Below are 15,483 nucleotides of genomic sequence, written 5' to 3' on the forward strand. Positions count from 1 at the left end.
CATGCACGCGCACACACACCTGCTAGCACACACAAACACACACATGCACACAAACACGTGCATACACACACATACACACCCATGCACGCGCGCACACACACGCTCGCACCCACAAACACACTCATATACACACACACACACACACACACTCATACACACTCATACACACACTCACACATATGTACAATCTTTCTCCAGGGCCATGTGGTGATGTAGTGGGGGTGATGTAGGGTCTGTGTACAACTGGCCACAGCTGTCGCTATGGCAACGCAGGGCAGTCCGGCGGGTCATAAACACCTCTCGGGTTCCGGGCTGGACAACCGCCGCCGCTAACGCTAACACCAGGAGCTCCGCTAGCGCCCCCAGATTCCCGCTAAACCCCCCCACACACACTCACCTCCCACTCCTCCTCTCTCCGCAGATAAAAGGGAGAGAACGAGAGAAAGAGAGGGAGGGAGAGGGAGAGAGAGAGAAAGAGAGAGCGAGAGAGAGGCACCCCTGCCAACATCGCCCACTGCGTTCACTGCCGTTATCTCCCCAGTGCCGACAGCAGCCCCACTTCCCTGTGAACCCAACCCCCCCAGGACGATAAACCCCACACCCACGCGCTGGCGGGGTGTGGGGGCTATGCCAGCCGTGGGCGGGTAAAGCACACTACCTGCTTTTTTTAAACACCATCCAAAAGGACCCTGAAACCAGCTGCATAAAGAGATGAAGGTAACATCGAGAGAGAGGAAAATAAACCAAAAAAAAAAAACAACCGCAGTTTTACCAACAAAGTAAAGCATCGAAAACCTAAAATAGTCTCCCCTTCCTCAGGGCTAAACACTCACTCCACCATCCACACTCTCTGAGAAAAAAGGGTCCTTTAGCTTGTCTCCATAGAGAAACCATTTTCAGTTCTTTATGGAACACAGACCTCGGAGACAAAGAACCATTTTGCCAAGCAAAGAACCCTTAAACTAGACAAGGGTCTTCTATGGAATCACAGGGTTCCTTTTTGGAACCATTTTTTTTTTCTTTTCTGAGAGCATAGGTTACACGTGCAAATCCTGCAGAAAAATGTTCCATGAGATCAATTAAAAAACACTTCACATTACATTCGGGTTAGATATGGAAGCGGTGGGAATCAAACCTACAACCTCGTGGGTACAGGGCGAGATGCCTGGCTGTTATGCGACAAAACCTCCCCACCATCACCATCTATGGAGCGTGTTCCTCTACATCAGACCCCCACCTTCTGGTCCTCTCGGTTGGCTCGATTGCACCAGGCGAGATAAAAAATTGAGCACAGAAAAGTATTTGAATGCAATAAAACGTATGTATTTGACCCAGTAAGATCGTCTCGGCGACGACAACGGAGTGTGTACTGTACAGACATGTACAGAATAAATTCCACAACTATTCCCTGCCCAGACCGCTGTCTCTCCCTGCCAGACACGCGTGTCTGTTTTTATTCCTGCTTGTAGAGCCAGGTCAGGTCCAGGCTCTCTTAATCCTCCTCAGGGCATAAACCAGAAACAGTCCACCACCCCGCCCCCACAGCCCCCAGCCCCCCGCCCCCCGCCCCCTGCCCCCTGCATGTGATCTGCTCGGAATCCAGTACAGACATCTTGTGAGAAACAAGCTTTAAAAAAAAAAAAACATTGCAAGTTCTCAAAACTGAAAGGTCTAAAAACAAGCATTCAAGATTGTTATTTTTCCGTTTAACTCAAAACAGTGTGAGGGTTTTAACATGAAAGCTCCCCTTACAAATAAACTCATCAAAAGCTGGGAGGGGCTGGGCTGGGCAGTGCCCCCCCCCCCCCCCCCCCCCCCCCACACACCCCTTTGTACGGCTAAATGAAGAGAGGGGCCCCCGAAAATATCGGGGAGAAATCCCGGTGTTAAATCCCGGTGTTTACGCGGTCCTGTCTCCACCTTCAGAGTCCTGGGACCAGGAATGCACCTTGAACCAGAGTGGAATGACTCTTGAAATATGCCAAGTATGTCTCCTTCCTTTTCCCTCAGAGTCTAAGTCCGCACCCCCCCCCCCCCTTCCCATAAGCCCCGCACCCCCCCCCCCCCCCTCAGTAGAGCACGCAGCAGCGGGGAAAACATTAATAACACGCGTGTTTCTACAGGGCTCACCCAGACAGACCTTTTAAGGGCAAACCGTTCCCTTTTCCACACATACTCCTGCACCGGCTGCAGCTCTCTCTCTCTCTCCCTCTCCCTTTCTCTCCCTCTCTCTCTGTCTCTCTATCTCTCTCTCTGGGTTTCTGTGTGTGTGTGTGTGTGTATGTCTGTGTGTATGTGGGCCAGACTGGTCAAAGCTGACAGGAAGGTGACAGTAACACAAATAACCACACATTACAACAGTGGTATGCTGAAGAGCAGCTCTGAACACACAACACATCAAACCTCGAAGTAGATAAGGCTACAGCAGCAGAAGACTTAATGCCTCTAAAGAAATACCTTATAAAGTGCTCACTGAGTGCATATGTGTGTGTATGTGTGTGTGAGTATGTGTGTGTGGTGGCTGTATATGTGTGTATGTGTGTGTGTGTGTGTGTGTGCGTGCGTGCGTGCGTGTAACACTCAAATATGATCCGTCCTGAAGACTCAGGACACAAGAGAGATGTGACGGGGGAATGCAGCAGAAATTCCCTCCCTCCCTCCCTCCCTCCCTCCCTCGTTCTTCCCTCCCCACCCCCTCCTCCACCTCATCCTTTCATCCTCCCATCTTCCCATCGATGATAATCACATGCTGGCCGTCCTAGAGGAAGCGGCCCAGGTACAAGGTTGGGGGGGGGGGGGGCCTGGTTAAATTAGGCCCGTTTTGGGGTAATGCAAAGCACCCCCAGCCCCCTTACACTGGTAAGGGTTCATGGTTAGTCTGGGGGTACTTTTTTTTTAAAGCACAGCACTTAACATCTGGGCCAAATTACACAGAATATTCTCAACCTGAGAGAGAGGGAGAGAAGAGAACAGGAGCGGGAGAGAGGGAGAAAGAGGGAGGGAGGGAGGGAGGGAGGGAGGGAGAGAGGAGATAGTGAGGGGGGAGAGAGTGAGAGAGGAGAGAGGAGAGAGAGAGAGAGAGACTGTTAAAAGACCTGAAATGTGTAGCTATTGCAAAGGTCATCAGCACAAAAGCAAACCTGATTAGCTTAGCCTTTATAACATTACATGCGTCAAATATGTACGTGTGTGTGTATCTAATACTGTTTCTATGTGTGTTTCTCTTTTCTAATTTGTTTATTCGGTTTGTTTTTTTTATCCATTTGTATTTTTCAATGCTTTGGCAACACAGATATGTATTTGTTATAGCAATAAAGCCAATTGAAAATGAAAAATTGAAATAGAGACAGGGAGAGAAGGAGATACAGAGAGGGAGAGAGAGAGAGGGGGGGGAGACAGAGAGAGAGAGGGGGGGGAGACAGAGAGAAAGACACTGGAACGGACAGGTCAGTGCTTTTCTCTTTGACAAAAATAGAACTCTTCCCCCCTTCTTCCCTTTCTTATTTTTTTTTCTTTCTTTCCAGAACATTCCCCACAGCCCGATCCTCGTATCTTGGGAGAGTTTATTTTTTAAATCTTTTTTTCCCCCCCACAAGCGTCTACCCAGCCCACGTCACCCAGGGTCCCATGCCTGCAGCCACCAACCCCCAACCCCCAACCCCCCCCCCCAACGCTCTCTGACAGAAATCAAAATCACACACCCCAACGTCACTGTCGTAGAGCTTAAAGACACTGTCTAACAGGAGTGGAGTGTGTGTGTGTGTGTGTGTGTGTATGTATGTGTTTACCCCGTGTGTTTTTTTAACCTCTGACCCTACTCAAGCTCGCTCCATTATCCATGAACATGTGTTCTTCCTACAGAATGCTGTAAAACCACACTAGACCAGCTCTAATACAGAGAAGTGAACATCCCATACCATGTACACACACACACACAGACACACTCTCACACAGTGGCAAACACTCACACAGAGACAGAGACAGACACACGCACAGACACCGAGACAGATACAGAGACGCACTCACACAGACAGACACACTGCCCACTCAGGATAGCAAACAGAACAAGCATGTGAGAGTCTGAGGTATGCTCCTACTGCCCAAAAATCAGCAGCCAGCACGATCCCCCTTTACAACCCAAACAGCACACAGACGAGAGGAGGAGAGGGAACAGGGGAACGAGGGAGGGAGAGAGAAGATTGTTGTGGTGCACAGAAAAACTATCAACCCCCACAAAACACACGGAGGTAAAGAAAGAGGGAGGGAAAGAAAGAAAGACAGAGAGAAAGACAGAGGGGGGGGAGGGGGGAACATGCCATATGGAGAACTCATTCCTAAAGATGTGTTCTGCAGCCCTCGCATTCCAGAACATCCTCAGTATTCCAGAACATCCTCAGTATTCCGCACTATCCCGTGTTCTCCAGTGGGCCACTTTGACCAGGGGGGTATTTCACAGAGCAGGTTGCACAGTTAACTGAAGAACTGCGCTGAGCAAAACGTAAGCTTTGGACTGACCTGTTCCGTCCAAAAGTATTCCTGTTTTACCATAACACCACTCTAAGCTACATGACATTACATTAGCATTGGGTTTACGCACTTATCCAGGGAGACTGTAGGAATGCGAGAGAGCGTAAATGGTCCCACTTGAGTTATAAGAGGAGCAGTGGTGATACTGGCCAGGCTAACAGCACTCCCAGACCACAGGCAGCGTACGAACTGCTGCGCTAATGTCGCCCAGTTAACTGCGGCAACCCTGAACCACGCCACAACTGTACAGGCATACGCAAACACACAGCGCTACCCCTTACAGCGCACACATCTGTTCTGGGGATCAGCAAGTCTGGCACTCGAATCCAAAATCCACTCAACCGAACAATTAGTGCCACTGATTGGGGCCGGAGTTGTCTTCACACCTGAGTCCCAGGTAAAGGGAGGGTGGAGGACCAGCAGGTCTCGGACCTCGAGGACCGTGATTTGGTGACGCCTGCCGTAGAGGGGCAGAAGCAGGACCCCCCAATAGCGCGTAACCCCATGCGCACGATGCCACAGAGACACAAGGGCTTTCTGACAGCCACACTCAGGAACACACACTGGTGCACTGGTCCTCACTTCGACAGTGACCCGTCACACGCAGGAGGTTAAATATGAAACCACAGCCAAGGTGGACCCTGCTGATGAACCATAAAGCACATAATACACAAGACAATGAAGAAAGTCCACCAATCAGGGAGCTCTTACTGGTTCACCATTGGCTGGGTGGGCAGTGTGGAACAGTGGGAAGAGTTCAATTCTCACCACACTGACAAATCTTGAAATGAGTCAAATGGTCTCACCTCATTGGCAGTGTTTTTGTCTGATTTAAAAAAAACTTGTTGAGAGTGACTTATTTTGCAATGGACACACAGCGCCCATGCCTCCAGAACTGTGCCCAACCATTATGTATATGCGTGCGTGCGTGTGTGTGTGTGTGTGTGTGTGTGTGTGTGTCCAGAACGATACCCAACCATGGTGTGAATGAGGCTCCACAGAATATCAGCCATGGGTCCTATTCACACCACCGTTCAGTAACCCTGCGCACGGAGCACATGCAATGATCAAACTCTGCCGTTTTAACGGTTAACCCCTAAGAACGGGTTACACTGGCAGATACAGCGTGCGCTCGTGACCGTGTGTGCAGGCAGAAGGCGCAGGGCGGTTAATGTGCACACACACGTGTGCAGCAGGTTAGCTGCGGTCATTATTACATGAGCGTTTGTGCAGGAATGTAGGAATAGTCACACACACACATACACCCACCTAACTACACACACACACACACACAAATATGCACTCACACTCACACGCACACGCACACGCACACTCACACTCACACTCACACTCACACTCACACTCACACTCACACTCACACTCACACTCACACTCACACACACACACACACACTCACACACACACACACACACACACACACACACACACACACACACGGTCGTTACGTGCGTCTCGGCCCGTCCTTTTCTGGATCAGGGTCCAGGCGCCTCCACACAGAGACCTTTGGCACTCTGGGAGAAACGGCGATAATGGCGATTACTCTCCGCTCGGCTGCACTTCAATCCCACACCAGCGCCGATGAAAAGGCTGGCGAGGCACGAACGGAGAGCCCGGTTACGTAAAACGACTCCGCCGGCTTCAGTAATGACGAGGCTTAGTCACTTTTTACTCGCACCTTCAACCGTCCCACGCACGTTTGGCAAGTGCTAACCCCCCCTCCTCACCCGAGCCCTTCAATTAGCAGACGGGGGTCAAAGGTCACCATGTACTCCCACATAAGCAATGAAATCCCCCCCACTCGCTAAAAGCGCTGGCAGAAAGGTACGACTTGGGACATTAGATTACGGGCATTTATCAGACACACTCATCCAGAGTTCTGTTTTTCTGACGTAGTATTCATTGCATACAGCTGGGTGTACACTTGGTGACCATTGTATTAGGTAGACCTGTACACCAGCTCGTTAATGCAAGTATCTAATCAGCCAATCACATGGCAGCAACTCAATCCATGCTGACGTGGTCAAGAGCTGTTTTTCCAGACCAAATGTCAGAATCTGGAAGAAATGTGATCAAAGTGACTTTGACCACTGAATGATTGTTGGTGCCAGACGGGTAGTTTGAGTATCTCAGAATCTGCTGATCCCCTTGGATTTTCACGCACAACAGTCTCTAGAATTTACAGAGAATTGTTCAAAAACAAGAGACAGTTCTGTGGGCAGAAATGCATTGTGAACGAGAGAGGTCAGAGGAGAATGGTACAAACTGGTTCAAGCTGACAGGAAGGTGACAGTAACACAAATAACCACACATTACAACAGTGGTATGCAGAAGAGCATCTCTGAACACACATCACGTCGAACCTTGAAGTGGATGGGCAACAGCAGCAGTCTAATAGATGCCTAATAAAATGCTCACCAAGTGTAAATTCAAGCAATGCAGGTTAAGCACCTCGCTTCAGGGTACCACAGCAGTGCTCCCTAGAGTCAAACCTGCAACCCCGGGGATACAAACCCAGTTCCCTGTCCACTACACTGCACTAAAACCCACTTCAGCACCTCTCTCTCTCTCCACCAATAGGAGGAGGGAAACGGCAGCTGATGACATCATTCTGTCAGCCGGCCAATGGCAGTAGGAGGCAAGCCCACACATCTGTCGGTGAGACACACTTCCTCGTTTTTATTCATTAATAGCTGTTTTTATCACACCCCCGGGGAAAAAAAAACCTTTTAAATAATGATTTATTTTTTATTTTTCCTACCAGACTCATCGAAGGGATGTCCCTGGCTCTTTCACATGCAGTAAGGCTCGTTAATTCAGAACGGAGCGCATAAAACTATCAATTACATTCAGTCATTTTACATGACATTTGTTGGACGTTTACAAGTTTTGTTTGGAAATGTTTGTATTTGGCCGAAAGACCAAGCCTAGCATCCTAAATATAATTCTGCCCTCATCTGTTTAAATGAAGGATGAACAGAAATTAAAAGGTAATTAATCAAACTCTGCAATTTCATTGGAGCCATCCCATTTCTGTGCCACTGTCGGGGTCAATAAGCATAAATCAGTAATGGAGCATTCTTCTTTGGGCTCAGGGTAAAGTGGAGTGTTGTTTAATGAGGATAAAAAAAGCAAACAACAGTGGCCTTTAAAAAAATGGGGAGCGCATTCTATTGTAATTATAATGGAGTCACACTGCTGTGTTTCAATGATATCAAAATTAAGACATCCTAGCATTACTGTGACATCATAATGAAGACACACTGGTGTGTTACTATGACCTCATAATGGAGACACTTGTGGAACAAATGACATTATAATGAAGGCATGCTAGTGTTACTCTGATATCATAGTGGAGACACACTGGTATGTTACTGTGACATGATAATGGAGACACACTGGTGTGTTACAGATGACATGATAATGAAGGCATACCAGTGTTACTGTGACATCATAATGGAGACACACTGGTGTGTTACTGTGACGTCATAATGAAGGCATACCAGTATTACTGTGACATCATAATGAAGGCATACCAGTGTTACTGTGACATGTACTCACGCCACAGCAGAAGAGTTTCTATAGCCTCTGCAGTGTAGCCTGTATTGACGTGCGGGGCTGGATGAACATGCAGAAGGCCTCCCCGCAGCCTGTTGAAGCAGATTATCACATCTTCACAATGTGCATGCACACGGCTGCACGCATCGCTCCACACAAAGCGCAGGACACGCCATCCCAGCTCTGCTCAGCGTGTCCCAGCATCAGCGTCGCCATGGAAACGGGGGGTGGGGCACCGCCACAACACTGTAATTGATGGTGAGAAATCCACTCCCCGATCCTTCATCACGCTACAGTACAGAGTAACAATAGAGGATTAACCTGCACGCCCACGCCTTGTACCTGCGCAGGAACATCGACCTGCGCGATTACGCGCCTGCCCCATGCACACGCAACCAACAAACACCGTCAGGAATTCGGCAGATGTTCTAAACCACAGCCACGCAGACACATCAGCAGACCCGGGTCAAATACGGAAATGTTTCGGATTCTTTTCTGTGTCGGATTGACCTACTGACGGCTGCCATTGTTGCCAGGGGTGTTTGCACAAAGTATTAAATCAGGGGTGCCACTAATGAAGGTAAATGACTGGGACATGCAAGGTCGGTGGTTCTAATCCCGGTGTAGCCACAATAAGATCCGCACAGCCGTTGGGCCCTTAAGCAAGGCCTTTAACCCTGCACTGCTCCAGGGGAGGATTGTCTCCTGCTTAGTCTAATCAACTGTACGTCACTCTGGATAAGAGCGTCTGCCAAATGCCAATAACGTAATGTAATGCATTGTTTACTAAATACAGCTGTTATTCTTAATTTGTATCAAGGGTGCCGATACTTCTGGAGCCAGAAGGTCCACATAATTGACATGTGTTGCAGTATATTCTGTTTTCTAAAGGGGAGCACCTCCGTTCAGGGCTCTGAGCCGGGATATGGCTGTGATAACTCAGAGGTACATCCTCACTGGAGAACACGCACAGTGCTGGGTAACCCAGTGTCAGAGATAACGCAGGACTGCTCCTATCAGGCCCACCAGCCCTCACCTGCCCTGGGACAGAATACATGATTGTGTCTCCTGGCCCCTCCAGCTCCAGAGACAGCACACTCATCAGGAATGAGCCAGCAACCCTCTGACTGAGGAACTCCACCTGCAGAACCCTCTGACTGTGGAACTCCACCTACAGAACCCTCTGACTGTGGAACTCCACCTGCGGAACCCTCTGACTGTGGAACTCCACCTGCGGAACCCTCTGACTGTGGAGTTCCACCTGCGGAACCTTCTGACTGTGGAGTTCCACCTGCGGAGCCCTCTCACTGTGGAGTTCCATCAGCAGAACACTCTCACTTAGGAGTTCCACTGTCGGAATTCTCTCACTTCAGAATTCCACAGCCGGAACAGTCTCACTTTCAGACTTCTGCTAAAAACTCTCTTGCTCCAGATTTCCAGAACTTCCAAGCAGTCCCAACCATGAGCCGGGGTGGAATTCCCCCAGTGGAATCTGCAGGAGCTCTGGAGCTTCTGTGGGAAGACTGAGGCCTGCAGATGGGCAGGCAGGGAGGGCTGTAGCCCTGCTGTAGCCCTGCTGTGGCCCTTCTCTGGCCCTTCTCTCTCTCTAATGGCCTCTCTGATTCCCACTAATACCATCTCTCACACATGCACACACACACACACACACACACACACACACACACACACAAACACACACATACACACAGAGTCTCTGACACACACGTGCACACACTGGCAGATGACACATCAAAAATAGTGTATTTATTAAAAGATTATAATCATCATTGTATGATGGGAAAATGATCAACGTTGAACAGCTCATGTCTGTGCATAATCTCACACCATAGTTATGTTCCAATGTGGCCAAAATCCACACACATCCACAGCAAGGGAAGTGCAGAGAGCACATGACACCAAGCACCTGAATCTACTGGTGCAAAACCGGGAGAAAAATCCGTCTCAACGTCCAAGAAAGTTGGAGGGGGAAAATGATATACACAACATATCCCAAATAAATGTTTCCGAGAGACCTTACCGGAATGCCGGAGCTCGGAACCGCAGTTTTCAATTTAATCCCCGAGCTTCTCGTTTAGCGACTTCATAATCCGTGGGGCCATCCGGCAGGCGGTAATTACGCTGGCAGGACCGCGGTAATAACCGGCTCTCGCTTTCACCCAACGGTGGCAAAATCGGTTTGGCTGCGAACGTCCGCGGTGTGGAAAAGCAATCACGCGCCACGAGGGGGGGGGGGGGGGGCGCGGAGTACTCCGCACTGTCGCTCCAGACCGTCAGAGGCTGAGAGAGAGCGAAAGAGAGAGGGAGAAGAGGAGAGAGACAGAGAGAGAGGAGAGGAGAGGATAGAGAGAGGGAGAGAGAGAGAACATGGGAGAGAGAACATGGGAGAGCGTGAGAGAGAGAGGGAGAGTTAGCATGAGAGACGGAGAGAGCGAGAACATGGGAGAGAAAGGAGAGAGAGGGAGAGAGCGTGAGAGAGAGAGAGAGAGAGAGAGAACATGGGAGAGAGAGAGAGGAAAGAGAGAGGGAGAGAGAGCGTGGGAGAGCGTGAGAGAGGGAGAGTGAGTGACAGCAGTGGAGGAATGGATGACTCGGAGCATCAGTCTGTCTGCGTCCCGGTGACTGAAGGAGACCTCTCCCTCTGAGTCACACAGCCTCACTTTACCGTCCGCGATAAAGGCCACCGTGACCTCTGACCCCCATGATGGGATTGTGGGTAACGGAATTCTCAAACCAAAGCAGGCCTGTAGACACACACAAACGTGCGCGCACGCACACACTAAAAAACACACACGCATACGAACTCCCTCTCCAGGAGCGTAGCGAGGAATTCTGGGGCCCCTGCGAGAATACTGCTACCTACTGGAATTTTTGTGGGCCCTCTCCAGCTGACATTATGACCACCATTCACCCCACTAGCTACTGCCCTCCCTCTCTTGCTCGCTCTCACACACACACAGCTAGACTGGCATCCTGTGAAATTGAATTGAGAGAGAGAGAGAGAGAGAGAGAGAGAGAGAGAGAGAGAGAGAGAGAGAGAGCCAGTGTGTGTGTATTCGCAGGGACTGCACTCCTACGTGCATGTACTTGCGCGGAACGGAACGGAACGGGGAGCGGCGGAACGGAACGGGGAGCGGCAGCACGGAACAGACGCGGCAGCTGTCTGCGTGACTTACTGGAAAGCGATCAGCAGTCCGCCTTCATGTTCGAGACAGGTCAAGGCAGGTCGTCCCGACTCCTTGCGGGGCCCCACCTGCGATTACTGTTTTACTGCCGCTCCGCTGCAGCTGGGAGAGACGGCTCTACCCCTTCTTCGCCTTCAACTCGCCTCCTTCCCAACGCGGCCGCCACCGGCAAAACAAAACCCCACTGCCGCCGATCCCCCAGGGACGAGGCCGTACGCACACACACACACACACACACACACACACACACACACACACACACACACATCAACATCAGACGTCAGATGTATTGGCAGATTAGACCCGGCCTGTCAGCTCTAATTGAAATATCAACAGCGGGAGCCGCAGGACAGTACTTCCTAGTACAAAGCGTTTTATGTTTGCTGCAGTACAGTCAGAACCGGGCCAATTCCCGACACCAGGGAATTTCAACAAACCGCAATGTACTAGCCCGTACCGTGACCCGCGGACAGCTACGTGTTGGAAATACACATTCGATACCTATTCTTCCATCATCCGGGAGTCTATGCCTGTCATAGCCCACGAAGCAAACTTTCAGTTTGCTATTTATTCTTAATCAACAGAAGGAAATACCCGCAAACACGAAAATGTTCTGCTCACGAAAGACTGCCCTAAATGACAGGTACATTGGCTTAGATAATATTACTAGCTACTCTCGCGATTCATATGTATGCACAACCAATAGCCACCACCAAAAACAATGAAGTGGATCAACCTGAAGAAAGGACAAAATATATGACGTTGCGTTATGAACTTGGTCTCCAGACGAAATGACGCATTTGCCATCCGCAAGGCGTCCAATCCAATCCAATCCCATTATTATTCATGTAGATACACTTCGCACCCAACTGATGCGTCGTGTCATGGGAAAAGGGTATCATCGATCCTGACTTAAAATGGCTTGCAAAGTTTTGTCTTGTTTAGAACGGCTAAAGTATTGAATATAGGCAATGGTTTTATGATTTATGTCAAGATAAACAAGGACATCAATCGCACGCGTTTAAACATAAACGAATATGGGCTACATACTGTAAAAATAAAGTTCTACAATACTCCAATTCAGACAGTGCTGATGGGGAAATTGTTCGGTATTTGGGATTGTCACAGAGAACGAATGAACTTTTCTCAGTAAAGCGCAATGTTTATGATTCTGCGCTGTTTTTGGAATAACTGATCTTTTTCACTCGTAAAAGCCTCCCATGCGGTACCAGGACATTGTTCTTTGGCAGAACACGTCTTTTCCTGTTCACAAACCAAAAGTCTCCTGAGACTACAAGAACGCACGGTTCAAGTTCCACACTCAACCTCGCAGGGAACATGAAAAAAAAAAAGAAGTTCAGCAGACGCCGCCGTTGTTACTACTTGGCAACAAAAGACGGGTCGGCTCTGTCCCGCGTTGCAAAACTTTCCATGCCTATCCAAGCAACATCGACTCTGGTGCTACCGAGCTAACACATTCACCGAGCTCTTCAACTTCATGCAGATAACAGTGTTGGGACACGGAATAGATAATTACCCCGCCGAAGATCGCGGTTTCATAATCATAATTTCAAAGCGCCAAGTGCACAATTGTTCCGGGCAAGAGAGACGGTAAAATATTAAAACGGTAGCCACCCCACCTAATAGTCTTTAAAAAAACAGCTGTCCCAGCGACCCGCTACACTCCTGGCACCTGGTGTTCGCCGCAGTCCGGCCGCATGAAGGACCCTTCCTTTGGCTGCGACAGCGGAACAGGGGGAAGGGGAGGGGGGGGTGAAACTTGCCGCAGTTCGGAGTTATGCGGCCCCTGTTCGTGTTTAGTGGGGCTGAAACGGACGGAGCCAAGCCTGCCCCCCCTCTTTTCCGCCGCTGTAGCCACCGAGCTAACCTCGAACGAAATACACCGCAGTTCCCTTACCTTGCCATATGGAAAAGTGATATTTCCCCGAAACACATTCGGTCGCCGTCCTTAGATCAACACAGAGGGAGAGAGAGACGTGGTGGCTCTACCGGTGAAAAAACAACCACAGTTTTTTTTTTCCCCCCTAGATCCGAGATTATTCGTCCTCGGCGCTAGAAAGGTTCTCGTCCCCCTCTCGGTTGCTTTCGCTTGCCTCTGCTGTCCCGTATCCCCTCCCTGCTCTGCGGGTTCTAACCATTACATTCCACCGAGTCCCTAACAATGAAAAAGGTGGGTTTTCCTTTCCTCTGGAAGATCCACCCCTTACGCGACTACGCCGTGCCTCCGACCACAGAAAGAACGCCCTTCCCCGCCGACAGAAACCCGCCTCCGGGACAGGAACCGGTGAGTAAGGGCGAACACATTTCCCGAGTCTGGGAAAGGGGGCAGAGAACGGGAAAGAAAAAAAAAGGAAAGAATTTTTTTTTAAAAGAGAGAAGAGCGAGGGCAGGGTTTCGTGTTAAACGTTCCCACCTCGCGCAGGTCCCCGGCTCAGTCTCTCGCGCTCCGACCCGCACGGTCCTCGGTCTAAATGGCCGTGTGCGTCAGCCGCAATGCCCAAACAAGGGCGGCATTGGGAGGTGAACGGGAGGGAGGGAGGCAGAGAGTGAGTGAGAGAGAGAGAGAGAGAGAGGGGGTGGGGGTACTCATTAACGAGGGGTTCAGCGCCAAGCGAGCGCAGGAAATCAGGGCAAACCGGGAGACTTTTTGTCTGGCAGCACTGCAGTCGGCGAAGAGACGGGCAGGGCTTGAAGTTTGCTGATTGCGGGGAAAGTAGCTAGTGGGATGGGGCGGGAAAGGGGGTATTCATGCGCAGAGCCTACTCGCTGTACGTGTGTATTAGACGTGTATATTCCAAGTTTTTTTTTTTCTGTGCTGTCATATCGAGAGGTTGTAACCACCACCACATTATTGCAAAATGTGTTTTGCACTTTTGCCATTTCCAGAAAGTTATGCATACTGTAGGCTAATAGCTACACAATTATATGATGGTCAAGCATAATAGCATGCATAATAATATTTCACACTACTACTGGGAGGTTAAATTTAGATACATTTAACTTATTTTCACAGATTCATTGCCAGGTCCAATTAGTCGCCTAATTCGCCACTTCACCATTTGTGCAAAATTCTAATTCAGTGTTCTAGAACTCCACTGACTGTGACATCAGCGTTAGAATGTCCAGTTAAGAACATTCTAATCACGCACTATGATATTCGTGATCTCACGCCTTAAAGGGGTAAAACGCGTTATACCACTATGATTAACGGCACATGGCATTGAGTGCGTTTATGGGAAACGGCTGGTGTATGGTGCATCGCCCGAAGCAGTGGAACCCAGAGTTTCATAGCACGAGGGCGCGGTTAGATGCCAGACTCGGTACCAGTCTGGGCAGCCTTTAGCCTAGCGTTTCAGGTAGCGTGAATTCAGGTCATTTGTGTTCATTTCATAGCTCTACGCCTGGCAGCACCTCACCGCGCCTGCCAGGTTTCAGAACCCGGGCCTTCTCTGCCTGAAGATGCAGCAAGCAGGCAAACTGGGGTGAGAGACCCACACGCCCAGAACAAACCATACCTCTAACCATACGTTATTATAACCTATTTAGCCTATCTGTTTAATTTCCCTTTCCATAACATCCCACACTCAGAATTAAAAGTATATGAAAAAGTGTCTAAAAAGTTACAAGCACTTGTCTTGGGGGGTGGGAGCTTTTAGGGAGACATATTATACCCCAAGCCAGCAATATATAATTAATTTACCTTTGTTGGTAAAAAGGTACTAATTGGTACCCACATAGAATATACTTTCAGGGTACACGTGGGAAATCTGTTCCTTAAAGTACAAAATGGTACAAATTGTACATCCAGTTTTATTTTTAACCATACCTTTATTTCTGAGAGTATGTTTTTGTGCTATATATGTACTGCTGGGTATTATTTGCGCATTCTGTTCAGGTTAAGTATAGTGCGTTGCTCACGGGCAGGCCTACAGCAGTTGTGAACTGGCAATCCCCAAGTTTCAACCCCTAATCACCCTGTCCTTCACCCTGTCACCCACCTATCGACTTCCGGGGGGGGGGGGCAACTCGGCTGTTTTCGGGTACGATGATATACTTCTCGTGACCGACCGCTGAAAGTTATGGGAATTCGATCCGCAGGAGGTGTACAAATTGTTGAGTAATGACCGGAATCTATATAAAAAAAAAAAGCCTATAA

The 15,483-nt window shown here is 49.3% G+C and overlaps 1 protein-coding gene across 1 annotated transcript in view; it reads right to left on the minus strand.

The window, feature by feature from the left end:
• luzp1 (leucine zipper protein 1) overlaps window positions 1-13,519 on the minus strand; it is a 53,527-nt gene extending 40,008 nt beyond the window's left edge. Inside the window, exon 1 of the mRNA XM_061262754.1 lies at window positions 13,225-13,519. The gene's annotated coding sequence lies outside the window, so the exon portion shown is untranslated. The remainder of the gene's footprint in view (window positions 1-13,224) is intronic.
• Window positions 13,520-15,483: the final 1,964 nt, after the last annotated feature.

This window comes from Conger conger, chromosome 1 (assembly GCF_963514075.1).
Source record: "Conger conger chromosome 1, fConCon1.1, whole genome shotgun sequence".
Taxonomy (NCBI): Eukaryota; Metazoa; Chordata; class Actinopteri; order Anguilliformes; family Congridae; genus Conger; species Conger conger.